This window comes from Camelus ferus, chromosome 33 (genome assembly GCF_009834535.1).
Source record: "Camelus ferus isolate YT-003-E chromosome 33, BCGSAC_Cfer_1.0, whole genome shotgun sequence".
NCBI classification, from domain to species: domain Eukaryota; kingdom Metazoa; phylum Chordata; class Mammalia; order Artiodactyla; family Camelidae; genus Camelus; species Camelus ferus.
Window position 1 is genome coordinate 1314286 of NC_045728.1, and position 24411 is coordinate 1338696.

The 24411-nt window shown below is 55.0% G+C and overlaps 1 protein-coding gene and 1 long non-coding RNA gene across 6 annotated transcripts in view; one reads left to right on the forward strand and one right to left on the reverse strand.

Annotated features, from left to right (window-relative positions):
- The window catches only part of OPCML (opioid binding protein/cell adhesion molecule like), an 872021-nt gene that overhangs the window by 373031 nt on the left and 474579 nt on the right, over positions 1-24411 (forward strand). The window lies entirely within an intron of this gene.
- Positions 6069-15209, reverse strand: LOC116661166. Its single transcript, XR_004316944.1, has 3 exons — positions 15113-15209; positions 8197-8199; positions 6069-6078 (listed from the first exon to the last, which is right to left on the reverse strand). It is a non-coding gene; the product is annotated as an uncharacterized LOC116661166 (long non-coding RNA).

The following is a 24411-nucleotide window of genomic DNA, read 5'->3' on the forward strand; positions in this document are numbered from 1 at the left end:
AGACACCAAGTGAGCCAAAGCCTGGGCTTGCTGGACACGGGGCGGCCACAAACCTTCAGTCTGTAAAAAAACGCAGCGCCGGCCAAGTGCACTACACCAACGCACGGCACAGCGAGGTGTGCCTGTGTGACTGTTTCTAAGAAGATGATCTGGCCTAAAAATTAAGAATGATTTGTTCCAGCATCAGACGTCGGTGACCTCTCACTCTTCTGCGCTCATTTGCTTACACAGTTGTGCCTCTTCCTGGGCTGTAAGCCCCACAGGGCCGTGTGTTCTCCACAACCAACGTCTGGTCTGAGACAGGTGATTGATGGGAGTTTGTAGACTGAGGACACGAGACAGGAGGAGTGACGCCCTCAGCGGATGTGCAGGGACGTTTTTGTGTCTTAGGCTCCAGGTCTGTGATGCCCGCCGGAACCGTCCACACGAGAAGCCTGTGGAGCAGGGTGCGGGGCTGGGAAGAAAAAGACGAAAATCCACTCCTTGCTCAAGTCACAAGTGCGACATTTCCCAAAAGACACAGGAGAGGAAAGAAGAAAATTTCTTAATGGGGCTTCTGGAGATAGGTGTGCATAAATAAACCCACATCTTAGGAGGAAAGCCTGGCTCCTCCTTACCATCAGCCATGCTTTTGACCCTGACATTGCTGGTCTCGGAACAGCCGCCCTCTAACGTTCCCAGGGGCCAGGCCTTCAGAGCTGGTTTGCTTTTATGGGTCTTGAACGCCACCCTCTGCCCACCCTCTGACCCCGAGTCCCCAGAGAGGAGAGGAGGAAGCCCAGCTGCTCGGTCCCCAGCCCCCGGCGCACACAGCGCAGGGCCGGGGAACACCTGCTGGAGAGCAGCGCGCCCAGGGCTCAGACCCCACTCCCTCAGGGCCACTCCGACTCCCTCCTTCTCAGGAGGCTTCCGATGGGCAGCGCCCTTGAAGTCGGACTAGGGACCAGGAACGAGTTGGGTCAGAGGCAGCCCAAGGGTTTTCAGGGCTTGCCTGACGGGCGGCCGTGTGCAGTGTTGGTGGGGGAGGCGGTGGGAGGGCAGGTGGAGGAGGGAGGGCAGCGGAGGAGGCCCAGCCTGTGGACAGGAGCTGCATCCATCCTCACCCGGGCCGCACCGCAGGCCGGCTGTCTCGGAGACGGTCTTCCTGCGCATCCGTGTGTGGAGCGCCCCGTGTCCCTGCCAGGCGTGCTGCTTGTTATTTTGACGGATGGCCGGCCAGTGACGGTTGCAACGGCAGCAGCCACTCATTAGCTCAGACGGGCCAGACAGAAACCATCAGCTCATTCCGGCCACATCCGCCCCTGGAGGTGAATATTCAACAGGAATTGATCTCCTTAATGAGAACACAGCCCGCGCGCTTCGATTAGCGGCCCTGGAATTTTAAACAGTTAATTATGACAGAGACTCAGCCTGTGCACACGTGTGCACCGGGGTGGGGCGTGCGTGAGTGTGAGGGAGTTCACTCACAGAGGCGGGTTGGCACTCGGCCAGCGCCTGGGCTGCCAGCCATGCAGTCCGTCCGGGAGGGCAGCACCGAGCCGCTGGTGGTTGGAGCCAGAGGGGCTGGCCATTGGGGAAACCCCTTAAGGGACATGCCTGAGGCTGTGCCCTTCGCTCTGTGCCTCTGGGGCCGCCTGGGAGGCTCCCCGCGCACTCTGCCCAGAGCCTGCTCCGTGCTCCTTTCCTGTGACAGCCGGCCAGGGGCCCAGGGGATGATGAAGATGGATGCTGTGGTCCAGGAGAGCAGATCTGCCTTCCAAACAAAATAGCTCCCTTTTCTAAAACTTGGCTGGAAGACCTCCCTTCCCAAACCCAAGGAACGTAATTAAGAACTGGCTGAAATGGACACGAAGACACGATAATTGATTGTGGCCTTTCTGCCTGGCAGCTGCACTTAATTAACCTTTAGATTCAAATATCAAGTGGTGTCTGGGTGGGGAGGCTGGGGCAGGAGCCGTCTGACCACACTCATGTCTGCTCGCCCAGGGGCTGGTTCAGACGTCCGCTACCCGCCCCAAGCCCCACCCACCGCTGCTCAGGCACCCAGAGCTTCTCCCCCGGTGCGCCAGGTCACGAGTGCGTCCAGCGTGGGGTGATTCTGTTGCCGTCAGATCCGCAGCTTTTTCCCTTTTATTTCTCAGTGGTCAGTTCACAATGTGTCAGTTCCTGGTGTACAGCATCGTGTTTCAGTCATGCAAATACACCCATATATTTGTTTTCATGTTCTTTTTCATTGTGGTTACTACAAGATATTGAACGTAGTTCCCTGGGCTGCACAGAAGAAACTTGCGTATCAGATTTTGTGAGGATTTCCTTGTGTTTCCGAAGTGAGAGATACTCTGCCAAAGTTCAGTAGGTGTTCCAGGTGAACCGTTCCGTACGTAGGTGTAATTTTTGGTGTATTTGTGGGGGACGGTGAGCTCTGCGTCCTTCTGCTCCACTGTCTTGGCAATCCTCTCTGCTCTGCAGCTTTGAGTCCTGATGCCGGCCAGCCGATGGGAGTCCCTCCTTGGGGTCTTCTTGGCTGGACCCGCAGGAAGTAACCGAAGGCAGAGCGCGTGGGCTGGCTGCCTGTGTCCAGAAAACAAAGACTGACAGTCCCCCTGGTCCTCTGTCTCACGAGCTGCGGGTCACAGTCACTCAGAGGAACTTCTCTGAGGATGAAGGCGAGCAGAGGTGAGGACGGCAGGTGGGCTCAGGGGTGCAGGACTCCGCTCACCCTCACTCGGCCAACCGCAGAGGCCGACGGCCAGTCCAGTGGCTCCTGGGAGCTGGACGCAGTTTGGCTTTGTTGGTCCTGCTGTAAGGGCTGACCCCGGCGAGGCTGCATCTGCTGCGCTGTCTTTGAGGCTTGTTGCCCAGGGAGGACACAAAGTGTGCCTCGGGCACACGGGGCCAGGGGGACGCCCGGTGTCCCCAGACACTCCTGCCCTCGGGGGTCGGGGGAGACTGTTTCCAGCCCAGGCGCGGTTGGAGCTCTTTACTGCGTGGCTTCCTGGGGCTGGGGCGAGGCCAGCAGCAGCACAATGGACTGCCTGACCTCTCGACACAGCTCGGAGCACCATTCATGTCTCTTCCTCCCACCTCACTGGTGATGTGGCTTCAAAAGAGGGCCAGACTTTTCTGACCTGCAGACGGGCTTGTCTGTGCGTTTTGAAGGTCGGTGGTGGTAGCGTTTCTGGCTATGTTCGTGCTGCCCTGGCTGGACACGTTTCAAAAAGAGAGAAGAGAAACAGAGATAAAAAATAATAAGAATAAAAGAAAGGAAAGACACTAGGAAAGAAAGAAAAGGGGAGAGCACAGAAAAGAGCGAAACAGTACAGTTACTCACATTTTTTCCTCTTATTTCCTGCACCCACATCTGGTCCCAGAAGTTTCTCTTAACAGAGGAGCTGTTCCTCCCCCTCCAGATCTGGTGGGCACTCTGTTTTTTTTAGGGTTTCCTTAGTTCGTGGTTTTATCAAGGCAGAGTCAGTTTACAGCGTTGGGTCACGTTCTGGTGCGCAGCACAGCACATCAGTCCTACGTGAACACGCATGTATTCGTCTTCATATTCTTTTTCACCGTGAGCTACTACAAGATATTGAATATAGCTTCCTGCACTATACAGTGTACACTTGTCGTTTGTCTATTTTATGTACATTAGTTAGAATCTGCAAACCTGAAACTCCCAGTCTATCCCTCCCCACTCCGTCAGTTTGTTTTCTGCCTGGAGTCAATCGAAAAAAAAAGACAAACGAACTTACTTACAAAATAGGATTTTTTTTTTAAGTAAAAATAACAACTCAGACTCTTAAGTAAGAGTGTAATTACTTTTAACCACTGGCAGTTTTAGCAGGACCCCAGGGTGTCCCAGACAAAGCAAGATCTCAACTCCTTGGGGACGGTGGTGCCCCCCTTGTCATGGCTACGGTTGTCAAGCGTCCGGGGCCAGTCTCTCCTGGTCTTTGGACCAGTCTTATAGGGGAGCCGAAGGCTGTCATTCAAAGTGACGCCTGGTCGGTCACACTTCATTCTCTCCAAGTCTGTGTGTGGTCACTGCTCCAGCTGCTGGGGGCCGTGAGACTGCGGCGGGGTCAGCTGTCTGCTGGAATCCAGGTGTGAGGAAAAGCCGGGCACCCGCTGCCCAGAGGAACATGGGCTGGTAGCCTAGATAAGCACTAAAGAAAAAAGTGTCCTCTAAAGGGGACAGGGACCCAGAGTGGTGGCTCTCGGTTCTCAGACATTGAACTCCCTGAGAGTCACGATGGGAGCTGGCTCAGAGCATATTGTCAGGTGCCACCCTCCGAGATTCCGACTTGCCATGTGCAAGGCGGGGCGCAGGCCTCTGACCTCGCACTTCAGCAGGGATGCGGGGTGACTCCCGTGAGCGGTGCCCAGGTCTTACGTGGACAGACGTTAGGGGAAGTGAGCATGTGTCCTCACTCTGTCTTTTCTGAGGACGTTTCTCCAAACAGGCCACCACGGACTGGGAACACAGGTCCGGTCGTAAAGGAGCAGGTGGGCTGGGCTTCCTGGCGCATCCGTGTCTGCAGTTGTGGGTGGGGTGTCTGAGCGACCACACGTGGGGCACGCGGGAAGTGCTGACATAAGCTTTGGAGGCCTCCTTTCCTCTCTTCTCTCTTTTCTCTGGATCCTGAAAGTGGTGGGGAAACTCTCCAGCAGGGCCTCCTGGAGATGCTCCATCCTCATTCCCGGTGGCTGTGACCAAGCGGGGACACCTGCCACCCCAGTGATTGTGTTATGCTGTGCAGCACCGTTCACCTTAAGACACAAAGAGCATCCTGGATTCTCTAGGTGGGCCCAGTGTTGTCACATAAACTCTTAAAAAGCAGAAAGCTTTCTCTAGCCGGTGACGGGAGGAGAACTTAGGGAGACTAGAAGCCCCAGGGGAAACAGGCTTTGAGGATGGAGGGTACCTGTACCAGGGCAGGCAGGTGGTCCTTTGGAGCTGAAGAGTCAGGGACCTTGGTCTCACAAACGCGAGGACCTGAACTCGGGCAGCAGCCTAAGTGAGCGCAGAGGCAGATTCTTCCCCCAGAGTCTCCAAGCAAGAACCCAGGCTGCTCAGCACCTTGCCTGGAATCTTGCAGGATCCTGAGCAGAAAAGCTCACCGAGCCCACCTGGGCTTCTGACCCACACACCCATGAGGTGACAGTTTTAAGCCACTACACTGTCGGTAATTTGTCAGCAGTGTAAGATGCCTACACCTGGGGATACAAAATGAAGAGAGGGACTATGACGTCTCCTTCAGGGTCTCATCAAGCCCCAGAGGCCAACAATGCACAGCCGGCTCAGGCAGGGTGTGCTGAGCACTCCTAAAGGGAACTGGGAGCGGGGTCCCCTTCCGGTGTGGCGGGGCAGAGGGAGGGCAGCGGTCTCAGGGGACAGGCAGGCTTTGGTGGGGGGCACAGGTGGAGGAAGCAGCAGGGCCAGAAGCAGAGCGGTCAGCTGGTCAGGGGTGGGGAGGCGGGCAGCCACGCAGACGCCCGTGGAAGTTGGGCAGCGGTCAGCGGAGAGGTTTTTCCCACCACAGCAAGCAGATCAGGCGGCATCTTGCATTTGCAACGGGAAGCTTGAAGATGGCAGGCACGAGGGCGGCTAGTCAGGTCTTTGTTTCTACTGGGAACTCTGAGGCCAGAACTGGCTTAATTGTAACTGTGGTTCACGCCACAGTCTCCCGATTGTTATGCACGCGGCTTCCCCTCATTCTTCCTCCCTCCCTCCTTCTTTCCTTCTTTCCCGCCTTCCTAACATAAGGGAAACTTTTGAGCATCCCCTCTGCGGACGCAGAAGCCCGAACACTGACAGCCTGGTCTCCCAGGGGCTCCCCTCCTGACCTCCAGCTCCTATTTTTGTAATTGAAGTACAGTCAGTTTACAGTGTTGTGTTTATTTCTGTGCACAGCGTAGTGATCCATTTATACACACATACATTCCTTTTCATGTTCTTTTTTTGTTATAGTCTGTTGCAAGGTGTTGGATACAGTAGGATCTTGCTGTTTATCCAACTCCTACCTGTTGATCGATTAACCCACCACTTTTTCAATCTCCCAGTGGATCTACCTTGCAACCGGCCTACCTGTTTTTGCCATTCCTATGCCTATTTCTCAATTGTATACTGTTTAGGTAACTTTTTGTCATTTAGAAGATGTCGTCATGCTGTCTGCGGTCTTTGGTGTTTGCAGGAGCGTTGCTGAGTTTCTCCCTCATGTAGCTTGTGGCCGTAGCGCATTCATTTTGATGGCTGCGTGCTATTCCACCAAGGGTGAACACTGAGATGAAGTGATCCGTTCTTCTCTTCTTCCAGCTCTGGGGACATAGGAGTCTTATGCAAGAGTTCTCTTAATAGAAAATACAGCACTGGAACTAGGGCAGCAGACGAGGGTTGCTGAAGGGAGGTCGGGCTGGGAACGTACAGGTAAACTGGCCATGATCAGTGTTCACAATGGCAGGCATAGGAGATATTTTCTTTCAACTCAGATGAAAATGTTAGACTTCCTTCTCCTGCATCTCCCACTGGACCTCGCGTGCCCACGTGGAAGGATGCCTCGCGTAGCTGAGCCCTGGGTTCCAAGAGAACAGAGCAGAGCAGGTGTCTCGGAGTACCCCTGCCTTCTGTGCCTCGCAGAGGAAACGCCTTGAGCTTTCCCTGCGTGGAAGTACACAAGCCCTCTGTGGCCTGCGGGTGGACAGTGGTGGCAACTGAGTGAGCTGGGAGACCCTCCTGCGTAGGAAAGGGGCCTGTGATGGGACAGCCATCTGGAGATGGGGAAGCGGCCGACGCAGATAGCCCTGCAGCCCAGTGGGCAACAGCTGGGGTTGAATACAGCTCTGTGTTTCTGCCTCTTGCCCATCACCCACTGGCTCGCCACCTGCCTCAGGGGCAGACTCCCCCGTGTGGGGCCGGGAGGGCTCGCGGCTCCCCGCTGCCTGCCGAGTGGCTCCGCAGGGCCCTGGCGACACGCTGATGAGTGCAGCTATGAGGAGGCAGAACAGGGCCATGTTAGACCCTCTATCCTTACAAATAAGTCACAAAGTGGGGTGGTAGAAGAGAGGCTTTTAATTTTTAATTTTTAATAGAAGTTATTCTTACATTTAATTCCTTCTGTCAAATGGACCATTATGCTTACAATGAGTAATTATCTTTATCACCCTAAAATACTTCATCTTCAAAGAAAATGTTCAAATCAACCTTGGTTAGAATGCTTAAATGCGATATCTGCCCTGATTTTCATTTTAATGAAATCTGGCCGTCTGCAGGGCTGGCCTAAATTGGGTGTGTGCATCATTTAAACTAGGTTTTCCTCAGTCCTTGTGTTATTTTAAACATTTCATCTTTGAGAGGTTGTATATTAACCAAAAGTGATTTAGCCTCCATTAAATAAATAAATAAATAAACCTAATTGCCTGCCCCCCAAATAAATAAATAAGTGATTTAGGTCATGATGAAAGGGAAAGTTCTTGTGCGTTTTTTTTTTTTTTTCCAAATTCAAGAAAAGTGTTAGCTTGCAAAATTAACTGCCTTTTGTTTTTTTTCTTTGTACAGCAGGGCCCCAAAGGTGAGGGCAGCAATGTTGGCTTCTCTGGGGAAAATGGCCTTAGTATCAGTTCTTCACAAGGTAGCTGTGTGACCGAGAGCAGCCGCCTAACCTCTCTGTGCCTGTTTCCTTGTTTGTACAGTGCAGGGGGTGGTTGGATAACACTGGGGCTAATTCCTGGGGGAGAGGCCAGTTCAGATGCAGACAGACATCCCAGCCAGCAGGAAGGGAGCCGTCCGGGAGTCCCGGTCAGAGTGCTGAGCCAGCCGGGACGCCGTGGGAAAGCCCGACGGCAAACCTGTCCTTTTCAGCATGAGAGCATCTCTCCACCCCATCCTTAGTTTTAACCTAACTAAACCGTGCACTAGCTTCTGCTGTGTGCGGCATGCAGCTTTATTAAAGAAAAGAGAAATCTTTGAAAAATGTTTATGTTGAACTGTTTTACATTGATTTAAATGACCAGACGGATTCACATTTCCCCTCTTCGTTTGACAAGCGCCCCCACCCCAAGTCTGCTGGGGTTCTGTGGCTGCGTGGGCTGCAGGGGTCAAACGGGGGGTTGAGGTTGCTGCTGAGGGACGGGGGTGAACATGAAGGATTGTTATTTGTTATTATCACCGTCTTTGCGTCTGGACCAGGCTCTCTCCAGCTTGACATCCTGGGTGCTTTGATCTGGGTAATTCTCTATCACAGAGGGCTGTCCAGTGCATTGTGAGGTCTTTAACAGCCTCCCTAAACTCGACCTTCTAGGTGCCAGAGAAATTACACCTCTGCTCCCAGCCGCGGTCACCAAGAATGTCTCCAGACCTTGCCGAATGTCCCCCGTGGGTCAAAGCTGCCCCAGTAGAGAACCATTCGTCTAAGACCAGCTGTGAGCCTGTGTTCTGGCGCCCAGCAGCCGCGGGCTCTGTGGATGGAGCCACGCTGGAACATGGTCATGCCCACCTGTTCACAGTGTCCGCGGCTGCTTTTGTGCCACAAGAGCAGAGCTGAGTCGTTGGACGGAGAATGTACCACCCGCAGAGATGACATGTTTACCCTTACAGACCGGCTTATTGGCCCCGCTCTAGGCGACACAAGGGGGCAGGTGCTTTCCCCGCCCCGCCCCCAGCAGGAGTAGAGCACAGCTCTGTGGGGGAGAGTGAGGGATGCAGGGATGGAGGTGAAGGAAGGAGGGAGGCGAACCAAAGGGCGGCGGCGCTGATGCTGATGCCACGGGGACATCGCTCTTGTGGGAAACCGGTCAGCTTCTCCGGAAGCTTTCAGCACAGGCTGTTATTAAAAGCTTGTTTTTCTTTACTTCTTCAATTGGATGTAGTTTATGTACAATATGTAAGTTCCAGGTATATAGCATAGTGACTCAACATTTGTAAAGGTGGCACGCCATCTGTAGTTACTGTAAGATGCTGGCTGTGTTCCCCGTGCTGGGCAGTGTGTCCTTGCCGCTCATCTATTTTACACCCAGCTATTTCCACCTCTTAATCCCCTCCCCCATTGTGCCCCTCCCCCCCCACTGGTACCACCAGTTTGTTCTCTGTTATCTGCGATTTTGCTTCTTTTTTGTTGTATTCACTAGTTTAATTTTTAGATTCCACACAGAAGCTATATCATACAGTGTCTTTCTCTGTCTGACTTATTTCACTAAGCATGCTCACCTCCAGCTCTATCCATGTTGCTACAAATGGCAAGATTTCATTCTTTTTTATGGCCAAGTAGTATTCCACCGTCCATCTCCTGATGGACACTGAGGTGGATTTCCTACCCTGGCTATTGTAAATAATGCTGCTAAGAACATTGGAGTGAATGTATCTTTTTGAAATTAGTTTTTTAAAAAAATTTTGGATATATACCTAGGAGTGAAATTGCTGGATCACGTGGTAGCTCTATTTTTAGTTTTTCTGAGGAACCTCCGTAGTGTTTTCCGTAGCGGCTGCACCAATTTACATCCCCACCAGTGGTGCAGGAGGGCTCTCTCTCCCCACATCTTCGCCCACGTTTGTAATTTGTGGTCTTTTCAATGATGGCCGTCCTGACAGGTGTGAGGTGATGGGTCATTGTGGTTTTGATTTGCATTTTTCTTATGATTAGTAACACTGAGCATCTTTGTGTGTCTGTTGGCCATCTGTGTGTCTTCTTCGGAAAAACCGTTTATTCAGTTCTTCTTCCTAATAAAACTTGGAACATTTTTGCACAGCAAAGGAAACAACGTACAAAATGAAAAGACAACCCACTAAACAGGGTTGCAAGTGATATGACCGATGAAAGGATAATAATATTCAAGATGTATAAACAGCTCATACAACACAGCATCCAAAAGAAAATCTGGTTAAGAAATGGACATGCTATTTTATTTGACTTTCCGACAACTTTGTAAGATACGCAAAAGAAGTGATACGACCCCGTTTTGCAGACAAGCACGTGGGGCTAAAGGGTGGCTGAGTGACTCGCCACGTCCGGTTAGAACCTGAAGCGTAAACCAAAGCCTCCTGATTGTCCAAAGCCTTTTCGTTTTGCTTCAGAATCCAGATGATTGAAGGGACTTTAAAGATCATTGATTCCAGCTTTCACCACATACAAGGGCTCCTGTGAGAACAACACCTCTGCAGGGAAAGAGAAATCACTGTTCTTTCAGTTTTAAGTAACTTTAATTTTTAGAAGGTATTCCCTTAAATTAACCCCAGCCGTGACTTCTGGAATTTTATAGCATGTTTCCTTCCGGTTAGAATCACAGAATCTCAGGAGCCTGAAAGACCATGAAGTCCAATTTTCCATAAGTCTGCACCAGAGGGTCCCCACCGGCTGTCACTCAAGCTGTGTCTCGGTCCTCTCGTCACTAGGGGAGCAGAGGTCCCCCCCACGGCGGCTCTGCTGGCAGAGCTGTGGCGGCAGAGACACCTGTCCCTTCCGCGAGGCTGTTGCCATTAAGCGCCATTCTGCCACTTACAATCGACAGCTTACAATCAGCAGAAAGAGGCCGACCCTGTTTGCTAGATGCAGATCAGCCAGCTGTCCTCAGCTCAGCAGGAGGAGCCTGGCCGAATGTCCCTGTCTCTGTCGGGGTGGAAACCCCCCTCCTTCCCTCCCGGGTCCCCTGCTGGCCTAGGAGTGAATTGCCGTGAGGCGGATTAACAGGAGAAAAACAAATTCAATGTCAGTACGCATGGGAGTCCATAAAAATGCGAGACTCCAAAAAGTGACCCAAGCAGGCAGCTGTCAGGACTTTTCGACAAAGGAGCAACACAGCGGCGAGAGCTGCCGAGCGGGGCGTGGGTCTGGGGCGGCCGCTCGGTGAGGGGCGGACGAGGACCGTCCACACAGTTCTCATCCCGCAGTTCCCCGGCTGTGCCGTTGGCCGGCTGCTGCCCCCGGTGCAGGGGGACCGCTCCCGCGGGGGGCTGCCCCGGGCGGCCGGCGCGTCCGTCTCGTGGCCACGGCTCTTCCCGTAACTTGACCTCAGAACCGGCCGCGCGCCGCCGTGCATTCCCGGCGCTGTCGCCGCGTGGCTGCTGCTGTGCGCGCAGCCGGAAGCGGCGTAGCCACGTCCGGAGGCTCTGCCAGGGCCGGCGCCGCCCGTCACGCTGCCTGTGTTTGCATCAGCTTTTTGTTAAAGTCGGCTCAGGGCGCGCCGCGGTCATGAGCGCACACGCGCTCGGTCCCGCGCGGGCCTCTGCGGCCGCCGCGGCCCTCCCCGCGTCCTGCAGCTCGCGGGCGCTCGGGCTCTGACGGCGGAGGTGCCGTGTCCCTCCCCTGACGTCGGCTCGGTTGGCTCAGCCCGCAGCAGCGCCAGCCTCTGCGGGCCGTTTGGGGCCTGTTCTGCCTCCCGGTGAGTTTCCCACCCCACCTGGCTTCGGGTCTTCCGTAGCTTTCCACAAGCATGCTTTTTGTACCTTGGCCCAAGACGCTGATGAAGTAGTGGCCGGGACAAGACCAGGGTCCGAGTCATCGCGAGGGCCCTCCTTCCGGTTGCAGTAAGTCGTTCGTCAGGAACTTTGGGTCACGGGTATCAACGTACTAACAGACTCACTGCGTTAACTTACGCGCCAGCCCACGCTTCCTGACTGTGCCACCAGGAGGTCTAATGGCTCTTCAAACACGTGAAGGCTCTTCCGCCCTTGACACGTCTGCTTACTTCCCAGCTGCCCCGCCTGCCTTTAGACCCCGCCCCTCCTGCCTTTAGACCCCGCCCCTCCTGCCTTTAGAACCCGCCCCTCCTGCCTTTAGAACCCGCTCCTTCTGCTTGGTGATGAGGTCACGCATCTCAGTCAGTCAGCAAATAGCCGTGAAGGCGTCCCCCGCGTCGCACCCCCCGCTGGACGCTGGGCCCCACCACTGGGGGAGAAGAGCCGTGCCAGGCGCTGTGGTGGGAGCCCCGAGGGGGACCCCTAGCCCCAGGTGGGGGGCGTCGAGTGTGCCGAGGAGGTAACTTTCAGACTGTCTCTTGTAGAGTGTGAAGGACTCCTCTGGCTTGAAAGGGTGAAAGGACAGTGGGGGGCGGGGGGGAAATACCCCCAAACACTGAAATAGGAGCCGGGCTGTGTGAGGTTCTGGTTTGAACTGCATGGGCCCCTATGTGCAAAGGGGCGAGTGAGGATGGTCCTCAGGGAACTGAGTTTCTGGACCTTCTGCCGTCTGGGCGTCCTTCTCCGTGCCCTCTGCTGCTGGCTGCGGGCCCCGAGCCCACACTTTGTCTTGTCCGCCGGGCGCAGGACGGAGGGGGCTGACACCTTTCTGGGTCTGGACTCCATTTGGCTGAATTCAACCCCCTGGGTTTTTTTGCACTTTGTGAAGCCAGCTTCACCCATCTTCACCAAGCTGATTTTGAGTTGAAATACCAGACTTCCTTAATGTGCCCCAGTACCACCAAGTTGTTACATTTGAACAGACTGTGAGCATCTTTTTTATTCAAGATTCTGCTGTTTCTCACGTTAGCCAGCTCCTGCAACGTGCGTATGCACCGTTACGTTTTGACAAGCAAGTCTTTCATGTCTCTTTATTGCAAAACGTGAAGCTTTGTGAGATGAGGGACTGTATCCATATAGGGCAGACACAATGTGCACATTTTCTTGAAAGGATAAAAAGTCAATAAATGTTCATCTAAGTCCTCATTCCGTGTTAAATAGGACACATCAAAGGATGCTTTTAATCCCACCCGAAACTTGCAGACACGCTGACTCTGGTTAAGTACCAGACTTTTGGTAGAGACGTCCAAGTATCACTCAGTCCACGTCAGGGCCTGACCCACACCCACGTGGAGACTTTGTCCGGTTCTCGCTGGGACTCCCGGTCAGGCGAGTTTATGTACAGACCATTCACGTGAGCCGGTCCCTGAGGGCGGGTTCCGTGGAAGGAGACTCTGCTGCAGAATTGTGAGCAGGAAGTTTATTCGAGGCCGCCTTCAGGACGAAACTTTTAACAAGGGAGGGGCTTGGGACTGGCTGAAGAGAAGGGCGGATCTTGTGCCTTTTGTACTCGGAGCCTCAGTTGTTCCTGCGAGAGACTCTGGTGCTGAGACGGCCCCTCAGAGTTGTCCCCAAATGAGGGAAGGGTGTCACATCTTTGCACTCTCACACGGCCCAGGCCGGGAAGTGGGCTGCCCCCTTGATGTGAGGTGGCCCGGAGGAAGCAGCACGGCCTCAGAGGAAGCAGAGTGACCTTGGGAGGAGGGAGGTGGCTCCGTCCCCTGGGGCAGCTCCCGGGCAGGGGTCAGCAGGTGGGGACCCCCACACCCAGTACTTCTAGCACCGCGGAAGCGGCGCCTCTGCTCTGAAGGGAGACTTGGCAGTGCTTTGCGGCCTCCACCACGCAGGAGGAAGCATCGTGGAGGGAACCCCTCACGGCAGGGGACCCTGGCTCTGCTGAGAGGCTGCTCTGCTCTGGGTGGGGATTTTTTTTGTCACCGCCTGTTTCCTATTTCCGTGGTAATTGTTCACCAGTCAGCAGAGATGCAGGGTGGTGGGGTGGCAATTCCTCTGTCTTACCACAAATTCCAAATTCTCCTGCGATCTGACCTCAGGTCTGTGGCTAGTGGGGTGGCCCCGGGCCTCCCTGGACGCAGACCCCCTGTCTGAGCCACCTTTCTTCCCAGAGACTGGACCCTGAGGCACTTCAGTGGTTGGTGACCCCTTTGTAGGACTAGAGAGCGTGGAGCCCCGTTCCAGGATCCCGCTGACCCTCTGACTGTGGACACAGCGCCCTGGGCACCGGAAGTGCGTGTGGTCATGCGTCTGCCCTCCGGGAATTCTCTGCGTTGCTGAATATTGCAGTAAGGACTGGGGAGATTTTAGGCTGTAATGTTTGCGATAGTATTTCTCTCGTTCTCAGTGATTCAAATGTGACCAAGGCTTCTGTCCTTTGTCACAATAGTGGATTTTCCAGGAGACTGTTTTGGTAAGTGTCAAAATAGGAATTTATGGTGTATTCACCATATTATGGTGTATGTATGGTCAATTCATTTTGAGTTAATATATATATTACAGCAAAAAAAAAAAAACCCATACAATTGCAATAACTCCCGAATAAAGGACAACCTATGCAAATAATAATAATAATAATAATAGTAATAGTAATAATAATAACAACAACAACAACAACAACAACAGCCCATTTTCCCCAGAAGCCTTTGTTCTGGGATAGAATTGCCATCCACGTGCCAACTGAAAAAAGTCTGAGAGAAGATCTGGGCCCAAGAAGGCCGGGCACACCGTCTGAAGTTTCTCTGCCTGGCACCTTGCTCCGGGCTGCGCGGGCCTGGGTCCGTTTCTGCTGGACACTGGATTTTGTGGCAGCCTGATTCCTGCGTCTTCCCATGTGCCTGTCATTTCAGGACAGACTGAGAATAAAAACACAAGATTAAAATGAGCGTGTGTACTTCAGCTTCCGCACACACGTCCAAAGTTTTAAGCTTCAGCCCTTCGAGGGCTCAGATCCCTTTCTTCAAAGGCTCGGTTCCCCACCCTGCCTTAGGGAGAAGAGACTTGGTCTCCTGAACAGGCTCATTAACAAATTAACAGAATAATCAGCAGGGCTTTGTGTGCATTTTAGAGGTAAAAAACTGGTAACAGCATTCTTTGACTTCACTGGGCCGATAAGCATGGGGGATCTGCCCTGTGGCTGAGCTAGCCACACAGGTAAGGGGGGTGGCATCGGTCCTGAGCTCTGTCCCGGTCATTCACAGCTGGAGCGGCAGCTGGAAGGACTCGGACATTGACTCTGGTAACAGGAAACTGCTGAAAGAAAGGCGGGAGGGCGGGGCTGCAGACCCAGACTGAAGTCTGAGGCTGTGTGTGCCACATGGGTCACAGTCTCAGGTCTGGCAGGTGCGGGGGAGGTGCTTCTGGGCTGCTCTTGAACCGTTTGACATCTGATCCGAGAGTGAAGGGCGTTTCTTCCCCTGCCCTGCCCCGCTCCTGCGTTAAACTACGTGACTGTGATTGCTTTTGAGAGTGGAGGGTCTTCATAGCTGAGGCATTTTGCAGACAACGATTAAGCAGGTCTCCTGCTCGGGCTGCAAGCATCCCCCACCCCGGCCGGCTCCACGACAGGTGTGCGCAGGTGCCTGTGTTGCTGGGGACCAGGTTCTTGTCCCGTCGCAGAAAGAATTCAGAGACGGGACGCGGGGGTTAGGAGAGTAAAGTGGGGATTTGTTAAGGGCTGGACGGCACACTCTCACGGGGAGGGCGGGCAGGCTGGCTCAGGTGAGCGGCTGCCCTGAGGCTCTCTGGCACGTCGGTTACACAGGGTGTAGAAATGAGTGGGCGGAACAGTCGCTGGGGAGGGAAGGGTCTGGGTTCACATCCCCTGATTTTCCTCCCAGGTCCCCCTTCCCGAGGGGAGGAGGGATTTTTGTCCTTATTCAGTCTGGGTCGGCAGCGTCACGGCGTCGGTGCATCGTGGGTACCTCTACTCTGCGAGGCTGATTGTATTGAAATGAGGGCACAGTGAGCAAGAGATTACAGTCAGACCCTGGAGATTCCTGCCTTTTCCCAGCTTTCTTTGTCGGCCTCCAGGGCACTTCTCACCCCAAAATGTGTGACCGCTTACTCGCCCAGAGATTCCTGCTTTTCTTTCTCTGCCCGGGGGCCCCTGGCGCTCACATGATGCAGGGCTTCCTGCATGTGGCCGGGGCCCCTCCTTTCGGCCCCGTTCCTGCCGTGTGGCCTGCGTCCCCCGTTCTCTGCTCGCACCTAGCCGTCTGCCTGCACTAACACCTGGGCTCCACCACCCCTGACCAGGGAGGTTTGCAGCATCCTGACCCAGTTACTTGCCCCCAGTTTGTGCCAGGCTCCTGCAAGGCACTGCCCACGTTGCTGGGGAATAGGTTCTTGCTTCATGCAGGAAAGAATTCAAGAGCGAGGCATCGTAGAGTGAAAGCACGTCCATTTAGAGAGACACACACGCCATAGACAGGGCGCAGGCCGTCTCAGAAGGCATGAGGGTGACCACGAGGTGTGGAGCTGTTAGTTGTACGGATTTGGTAATTTCATATGCTAATAAGTAGAAGCAGTATTCCGACTATGCTGGGGAAGGGGCATAGATTCCCAGGAGTCGGGCCCCCGCCCACTTTGGGGTCACCTTTACTGGTCACCCTGGGAACGGTCCTGGCGCCTGTGGGTGCGCCACGAGGCTCAAGGTCTACCGGAAGCCCAGTCTTCCACCGTCTTCGTTCTGACCAGTGCGTCCTGTCCTCAGCTGCTGCGTCCTTCCTTCGGTGGCTGTGCCCGGCCCCCGGCCCACCTGTCTCGCCCAGACCGGGCGGAAGGAAGGGCCTGGGGGCCCGTGTAGGACCCGAGCTGTGCTGTCGGGCCAGTGCCTGGGCTTTTACACCTCATTGCAAAGGAGGTGAAGGCAGGATGCTCGTGGAGAAAGCAACGCACAAGGGGAAGGGCCTCGGCCACCCTCAGGATGGTGGGTGTGGCTTGATCTCCATGGTCCTGGCCGGAGAGGCTTGGCAGCCAGCTGGCAGCTTGCAGCAGCACCCTGTATCAAAACTTGTGCAAAGTCCTAGTTTATTCATTCCAATTGGGTTAGTCTGTGACAAAAGAAAAAAAGTTATGATGATTAAGCAAGACAGAACTCTGTTGCTCATTTAAAAGTTAAGAAGTAGCTGTTCAAGGTCTCACAGTGACCCAGAGTCAGAGAACCAGGCTGACTGTTCTGCTGGGAGCTGCCCGTTCCCAGTGCCACTCGAGGGTCCAGAATGGCTCGTCTCACTCCGTCCACGAGGTTCCTATTCCAGACAGACGGAGCACAAGCGAAAGGGACGCCTTCCTGTGCGAACTTGCCCTGGAAGCTGGACATCCCATCAGCCAGGATTTGGTCATCAGGTCCCAGCCGGCACCACGGACGCCTAGACAGTCTGAGATCTGTGGTTAATGGCAAAGATACAGATAGATACTGGGCAGCCTTCAGAGGTCTCTCTCCCCTCAGGCCAGGGGCATGCCCATCTCCCGAAAGGAAGGAGTTCACAAAATAATGGGACTTAGAAAAAAATGAAAGGTTAAAAAAGTGGGATTCACAGGAAAGATCCATGGGGGAAATCTAGATCAAATGTGCTTGATGTAGCTGGTAAGTAGCTGTGCATTCGTAGCAGTTTCTTCTTGGATTGCTGGAGGTTTAGAATACACCTGTAGTCGCTGACAAAAGGGTCTCTCTCTCTCTCTCACACTCACACACAGGGAAGAAGTATGTCTCCCCCTGGAAATGCGAAGGAGACCAGCTACACTGGTCTTTCCCAGTGTGATCGGTCATGTGTTCCGACAGAAAGAGACAAACATCCAAGTTCTGTGGAGCTAGAGGAGGACGGAAAACAGAGACCATAGGGATTGGGGTGAAAAAGCATGAATTTAGGTTGAAACCTCACTTGTTGGGTGAATTCATGTCACCTTGCTGTCATGTTACATCCAAGCAGTCTGGGAGAAGATTTAGTCATATTTATTCATTTGTTTGTCCCACAAGTAGTCTTTCAGAATCTGCTGTCCCCAGGAGCTGCGGTGGACAGTAGGGTGTGGCGGAGAGCAGGGCCCAGAGACAGCGGCTGGAGAGGCAGGCGAGCCCCAAAGCAGGCAGAGAGCCTCTGAGTTTGAGTTAGGAGGAAGCTTAATGGGGAGCCTTTAAGGGTTTGGGCAAGGGGACGGCACCTGTGGACGGCACCTCTGCAGGGAAGGGATGAGAGAGGGCGGGGGCAGGTGGGGGGCAGTGGAGGAGTGCTCACAGCACCCCAGGTGGGGACTGAGGACTCACATGAGCTCAGAGCGGTGGAGGGGAGGAGCAGGCACTGGAGAGAGAGTCCAGAGAAGTGGGTGAGGGCTGAAGGAGGCAGACACTCTGCACCCCTCAAACTCTGCCTGGGGTGGAGTGTCACCCAGCCTTCCTGATACAAGAGGGTGGCGGGGCCAAGAGCAGTGCTGGGGGAGGAAGGAGATATGGTCTCGTTTCTGAGTCCCTGTCCACCCAAGGGTCGGGTGTGAACCAAGTCTGTAGGAGGTTAACGTCAGCTGACATCGAGGGGGCCTTGAAGCCAGGCTGGTGCACAGGTGTCCTTGCTGCTGACGGGTAGAGCAGAGCTGAGCCCGCTCTGAGATGAGCCATGCCTGTGTGGCTTCTGCAGGGCAGTGTTAGAGGAACCCGGAGGGAAAGCAGCGTGGTGTGGTGAGGGCTCAGCGCCCGCAGAGGGCAGCGTCAGCCTGCCCCCCCACCCCGGGCCACCGCGCACCCCCAGCGCGCCTCCCTCCGCCTTCCCGGTGCTCAGCTGTCAATTACAAATGAAGGACAGGGTTCCAGCCGCCTCTGGGGAGCGCGCGGAACCATTAATAAAACATCAACACCACAGGCATCCAAAGGAGCCCAAAATAAGGTAAAGATTAAAAACCAGTCAGAGAACAGCAAAATCCCACTCTCTTTCCTCCCTGGAGTCTCTCGGAGACAGGTGTGTCCCATGGGGTGCCGACTGCGGGAAGTGACTTTGGCGGGGTGGATGGAGGCGGCCTCGGATTAGACGGCAGAGCAGGAGGAAGACCCACTCTGGGGGGTGCCTGCTGTCTGCGGAGGCGCGTGGGTGCCCGGCTTCCTTCCGAACCAGGACACGGTGGCCAGTGGCCCTGCTCTTCTGTCCCTTCGTCCCTCCTCTGCAATGTGGCTTTGCTGCCTGGCTGCAGTGGTGAGGGATGTGTGCACCAGCGTTGTCGGGAAGTGAAGGGACACGAGTGATCTACTTCAATATGGGGCAGGGGACGGGTGCCGCCAATCTGTACGTGCAGAACGCCCGCCAGGACTGCGGGGGGTCCTGACACCTGTCAAAGTCGGGGGGCGGGAAATTGGAGCACAAGATATGCACAGAAGTCCGCTTAATTCACTTGTCCACCTCTTGGAGAAGTTCTGTTCTGTAAGCGGTGCAGGGGGCACTCTGCTGGTCCCCTGCTCAGCTGTCAGTCAGCTCTGCGGCCTCCAGGAAGACAGTCCAGAGTTAGAGACCTCGATTCACTAGAAGAGGAAATAGAGTCCGGTGTGTTCCAACGCTGCTCCAGAGAAAAAGCGGGGTACTGTGGTGGGGAAAGGGGCCCCACGGTGCTCACATCCTAATCCCGGGGACCTGGGAGTGTTAGCTTCCAGGCAAAGGAGTGTTTCACAAACAGGATTAATGCTTCTAGATCAGGAGTAGCCTGGACTGGGAGGGCCTCAGACAGGGCCATATGCACCCTTCCAAGCGGGAGTGGAGAGAGCTTGCCACCCCGAGGAGAAGGTGGTGTGAAGACAGGGAAGAGAGGCCTGAAGATGTTGCTCTTGAAGGCTGGAGTGATGATCTGGCCATGAGTCGAGGGATGTCAGCAAGCGGCAGAAGCCAGAAGAGGCAGACAGAGGATCTTACCCTGGAGTCTGGGGGTCGGGGGAGCCTGGGCTCACCTGATTCTGGCCTAGGGATGCTGATCTCAGAGGTCTGGCCTCTGGGGCTGTGAGAGAGCACATTTCTGTTGTCGTAAGCCACCAGGTGTGCGGTCATTTGTTACAGCAGCCACAGGGAACTCATACAAAGATCAACTGTGACACTGTCATAATTTAAAGAAAAAAATGAGTTAACAGATAAAATTTTCCTTGTTTTCCACTGCATTTTTCTTCTCAAATAATTGGCACATGCTAGCATTCCCCGATGAGTGAAGAGGTTGTACTCAATGTTTTGTGGAATATCAAAAAAGGCACTGTGACTTCAGGTCACGTTTTCACCCAGTGATGAAAGAAGGTGATACCCGCACCTCTTGCGGTTGTTCTAATCCAAATGAGACCAAGTGTGTGCAGGTGCTGAACGTGTCCAGCACCAGCAGAGTGTGAGTATAAGGTCTTAGCAGATTGGTTAATTTAATTGAAGAACCTACAGTTAACCAACCAACCTCCTCCCTCCCCTTCCCCTTCTTCTACGTCTCCCCCCCCCCACGTACATACATATACACACACATACACATATACACACACCCATATACATACACATACACATGCATACGCACAAACACATACAGACACACATATACACACACACGCCCAATACTGCTGCGTGAAGGAGGACAGTGACATTACAGTTCCATCTCACGTTTGGTTAACAGTCTCGAGTTTACTCAGGACTCTCACGCCCACCGTCCTATCTGCTCCCCACCACCTCACCTTACGGGACACGCACCTGGCGTCACCATCCTCACTTTGCAAGTGGGGAGACCTCCTGGAGGTCAGTGGAGACCAGGGTCAGCAGTCCTCCGAGGCTGCGGTACCCTGTGGACCCCAACTCTGATCACAGACCCCCTGGGGATCTCTACCTGGGGCAATGCTTGACTAAAGCGGACCTGGGGGGCTGATGCTCAAGGCGGCCCCGGACTGTCATTCTCCACCGATGACACCAAGTCTGTGCGCGCTCACCCCTCCGCCCTCCGACAGGTGGTGTGGTGGCTGGGTGTCGGCTGGAAGGGCTGCTTTGTCATGCCGGCTGCGGCAGGCTGTTCGGGGACAACCAGCGGCCACGGTGTTCAGGAAAGGCTGAGGTTTGACCCACACAAGAGGAGCGTCTGCGTGGGAGACACAGCCTTCATCTTTACCTCCTGCTGAAACTCCCTTCTGTCAACTCAGCCTACAGGCCAGGGCCTGGCTTTCTTGTTGTGAAGTCCGTGCTTAAGAAGAGGGAGACGTCCCCTCTCAGGAGCACTGGTGTGCGCGCGCGTGTGCACCTGCGTGTGCGTGTGTGGGTGCAGGCAGGGGTGCGACCTGTTGCAGTAAGGACTTCCACGCTGTTGACCGGAGTCACTAGTTGGTTGCTGTTCTATCGTTTTTAAAAGCTCCCTAACGGTTCCACCTTCTTTTTCCTCACAAACTTCTTCACGTAACTGCAGGCCGTTGGCCTTTCCTCAGACGCAGTGGGTTGTGGTCTTATGTCTCCTCTCTGGCGCCCGCGCCTCTGCGGGGGCTGAGCGCGCTTCCTGGAGGCGGCGGCTGGGAGGCGGCAATTACAGGCTGCGGTCGCCCCGTGCGGGCGCCCAGGGTGGGCGCTGCAGAGCGCGGCGGGCCACTGTCTCTCCAGCACCCGCCTCGGTCCGCGCGATTTTACAGCAGATCCGTGGCTGCGGGCTGGCGTTCTGCTTCTGACACCCCTTCTCTGTCGCCGCCTTCAGTCCGTCGCCCTTTGTCTTAGGGGTGCGTTTACGCGGGGAGGCCGGCGCCCCGGGGCCTCGGGGGCGCTGCGCTGTGGGAGGTCAGGGTACCTGGACGAGGACGGGGGCTTAGGCTCCCGGCCCGAGGCAGGCCCCGCCTCCTTCCGCCCTGCTGCCCAGGGGACCGCCCTCGCTCTCCTCTGCCGCCGTCTGGTGGCGCTTTCTCTGGGGGTGGGGGGGGTCTCAAGCCGTTTAAAGCCAGGCTGGCAGCCCCCTCGGCTCCCAGGTCCCTGGCATTTCTGACGCCTGCCTCTGGCTGCCCGGCACAGGCAGGCTCACCACGTGCAGAGCTACAAGAAGAACCGAAATTTAAATGTTGAAAAGCTTTTGTTCATGACTGGTGGCCTCCCCCCCCGCCCCATTTGTCACTTGGAGCCGAGCTGTGACTCTTTTAATATCAAACAAATAATAAGCTCCCTGTAAAGTGATTTTTCTGACAAGGAGCTCAATATATTAAACTTTATCTATATTTTAATAGCCAATTTCACACCAAACTGCCTTCTTAATAATGTATTTACCACCTGGGGATATTATTCCAACCCATCTGGAAAGAATTGGAAATTAACTGTCCCTAAACTGTGTGTCTGTGTGTGCTTCGCGGTGGAAAACAGTGGCGCATTGCTGGGGGCGGGGCGGGGCAGGGGCGGGAGGGGGCGTCCCCACCTGGGGAGGGTGCGATCTGGAAGAGAAATGATGGTGGGTTCAGAGGCTGGAATTCCTTCTCTGGAGACAAAGCTGATTCAGGTCAGGAGCGGAGGGGAGCCACTGGCAGGCGGGGCGGCGCGGCTGGCAGTGAGGAGCCGTCCGCGCACGTGGGCTCCCTTCACTGCAACTGCGTCTCCTGGGCGTGGGACGCGGTTCTTACGGCCTGACCTTCAGTTTCCTCAGCTGTGGAGGGAGGGGCTTGGCTGGACGCCCTCAGAGGTCTTTGGTGCATGTAAACTTGTATGCACGATGGAGGTTCTGTGCTGTCTCCTGAAAATGCTTCGCTCCTCCCCACCGTAGTGTGGCTTGTCTGGGGGCTGTTGCTTTACCCTCTTGGTTATTAGTCCCTGTGGAAATTGTGGGTGACTCTGTAGACACTCAGGTGAACCAGGAGCCCTTGGAGTGGACAGAAAAGCTTGTCGCTGGGGGCTGAGAACAGGTCGCCAGACCAACAAGTAAACACAGGCTCCCTCCAGTGCTAAGACGGAGAAATGACCAGCTTGTGTGGAACAAAGCATTGAGGGAGGGTCCCCAGATCACTCAGACTGAGCCGGCTGGCACCGTCCAGCTCACGCTCCGAGGGGGAAGACGGCAACAGTCGGTGCCGTGATGACGAGCTGGTTCCGTCCGGGAAGGACTGGGACAGAGCAGGGCGGTGGCATCCTTCTTGGGGACCCAGGGAGGACCGCCAAGGAGAGTGGGTATTTTACTTGCTTCTTGGAGGATGGACAAGTGGCCCCAGGACACTCAGGTCAGACAGTGGTCGTTTGCCCAAGCCTGAGTCTGTGGACTCTAACAGGGAGGCAGGAGGAGGGACGGATGGGGTCAGGCAAGTGCCTGGCCCCGTTTGAATGGAACACGGACCTCAGTGTGCGCTACAACCAGCCACGTCTCAGGGATCGCGGAGGGAAGAACTGCGTTTGTGAATCTGGAGGCACAGCATTTGGGTGCGGGGCCAACCCTGGATAGGCTCCAGGATGTGGCAGATAATAGGTCAAGACTGCAAAGCAGGAGAAGCAGGTAACTTTGTGGGGAGTGAACTGACTGATACTTGTAGGAAACACAGGCTCTTGAAGCAAGCAAATTAAGGCGACGCCTGAGGTGGTTCCCGTGGGCTGGCCCAGCCGGGAGTCTCTCTCGAGATCCCATGGCAGGAGGGGGATGAGGGTCCCCCCCGCCTCCTGCCGCCATCAGCTCCTGCCGTCTGAGGAGCCGAGAGCCTGGTGGGTGCCGTGCGGACGCCGTGGGCATCAGCGCAGCCTTGAGCCCCCGCCGAGGCCGGGCTGTGCGGAGCGGCACGCGCGGGAGGGCGGCGGCGCACTGGCGCGCCTAGAGGGGCAGGCACGTGACTCACCAAGACGGAGCACGAAGTGTACGTGGGAGGAAGACTGATGGGACGTTTGGTGGCCTGGGCTGGCAGCAAAGCCCCAGAAAGCCCGGAAGTGGCGGACGGGGCGCTGCCCTGTCTTCTCATGTCTGTCCTTCCCTGGGCCCCAGGAGCCGCCCTGCGCAGGGGAGGGGCGGAGTGGTGGCCAGCTCCCAGGGCCTGGGGGCCCAGAGTCCCAAATTAATCAGCAAACCAGGAGACTGACTGTGACAGACAGGTCAAGGGGGAGAGGGGTGAGAGGCTCGGAGGACGCGCGACGCTGAGGTTATCTGGGCCCCAGAGATACCGGATTCCCTGATTTAATCAGACAGATAAGCCCGGCAGCCGTGGCGCGGGCCGCACCGGGACCAGGGAACAATAGGGGCCCGCCCTGGGCCGGGCTGCTGGGGAGGTAATGAGCGAGATGGAAACCTGCCACGGAGAGACAGTGATGGATTAGAATCAATTATGTGTTTAAAATAATAGACATCGCGGCTTCCCTACTGGAAGTGATGGTCCGGACTGGCCTCAGAGGTAGTGACAGAAGGGTGACTCTGTACCCGGTGGAAGGAGAGGAGGACCCAGATGGAACTTTCTGGCCGGATCGTCTGCCTTGTGGCCAAAGGAAAGGAAAATCCGCAGAGCGATGTGAGCAGAGTTTTCATCTTGACCCCTCCCCACCGGTCCCACTGGTGACCGTCTTCACGTCCTGCATGCTGGGACCAGGCCAGCGGGAGCAAGCAGCTCTTGAGAAAGGCGCTTCTCCAAGCCTTTATTTTTTCAGGTGTGCAACATACTTAGAGTAGCCGAATCCAGGACGAGGGCTGACATTTGTTAAAAATGTGCCAAGGCTCATGTAGAATTCTCTTCCAAAATGAAGGTGTGTCAGTGAAGGTAGATTTTTGTGTGTTGGTGGAAGGAACAAGCCTATTCTGCCCCTAAGTCTTGTCCCCTCTATTCCCCCACCCTCTTCTTAATCACACGAACACAGCCAATGTCTGAAAAAAGAAAAAGAAAAGAGAGGGGAAAAAAGAGCTTTTAGCTTTTTTAGTATTTTGGATTCCGAGTCCGACTTTCCGCATGCTCCTATATTATTACTGTTACTACTGCCGCTGCT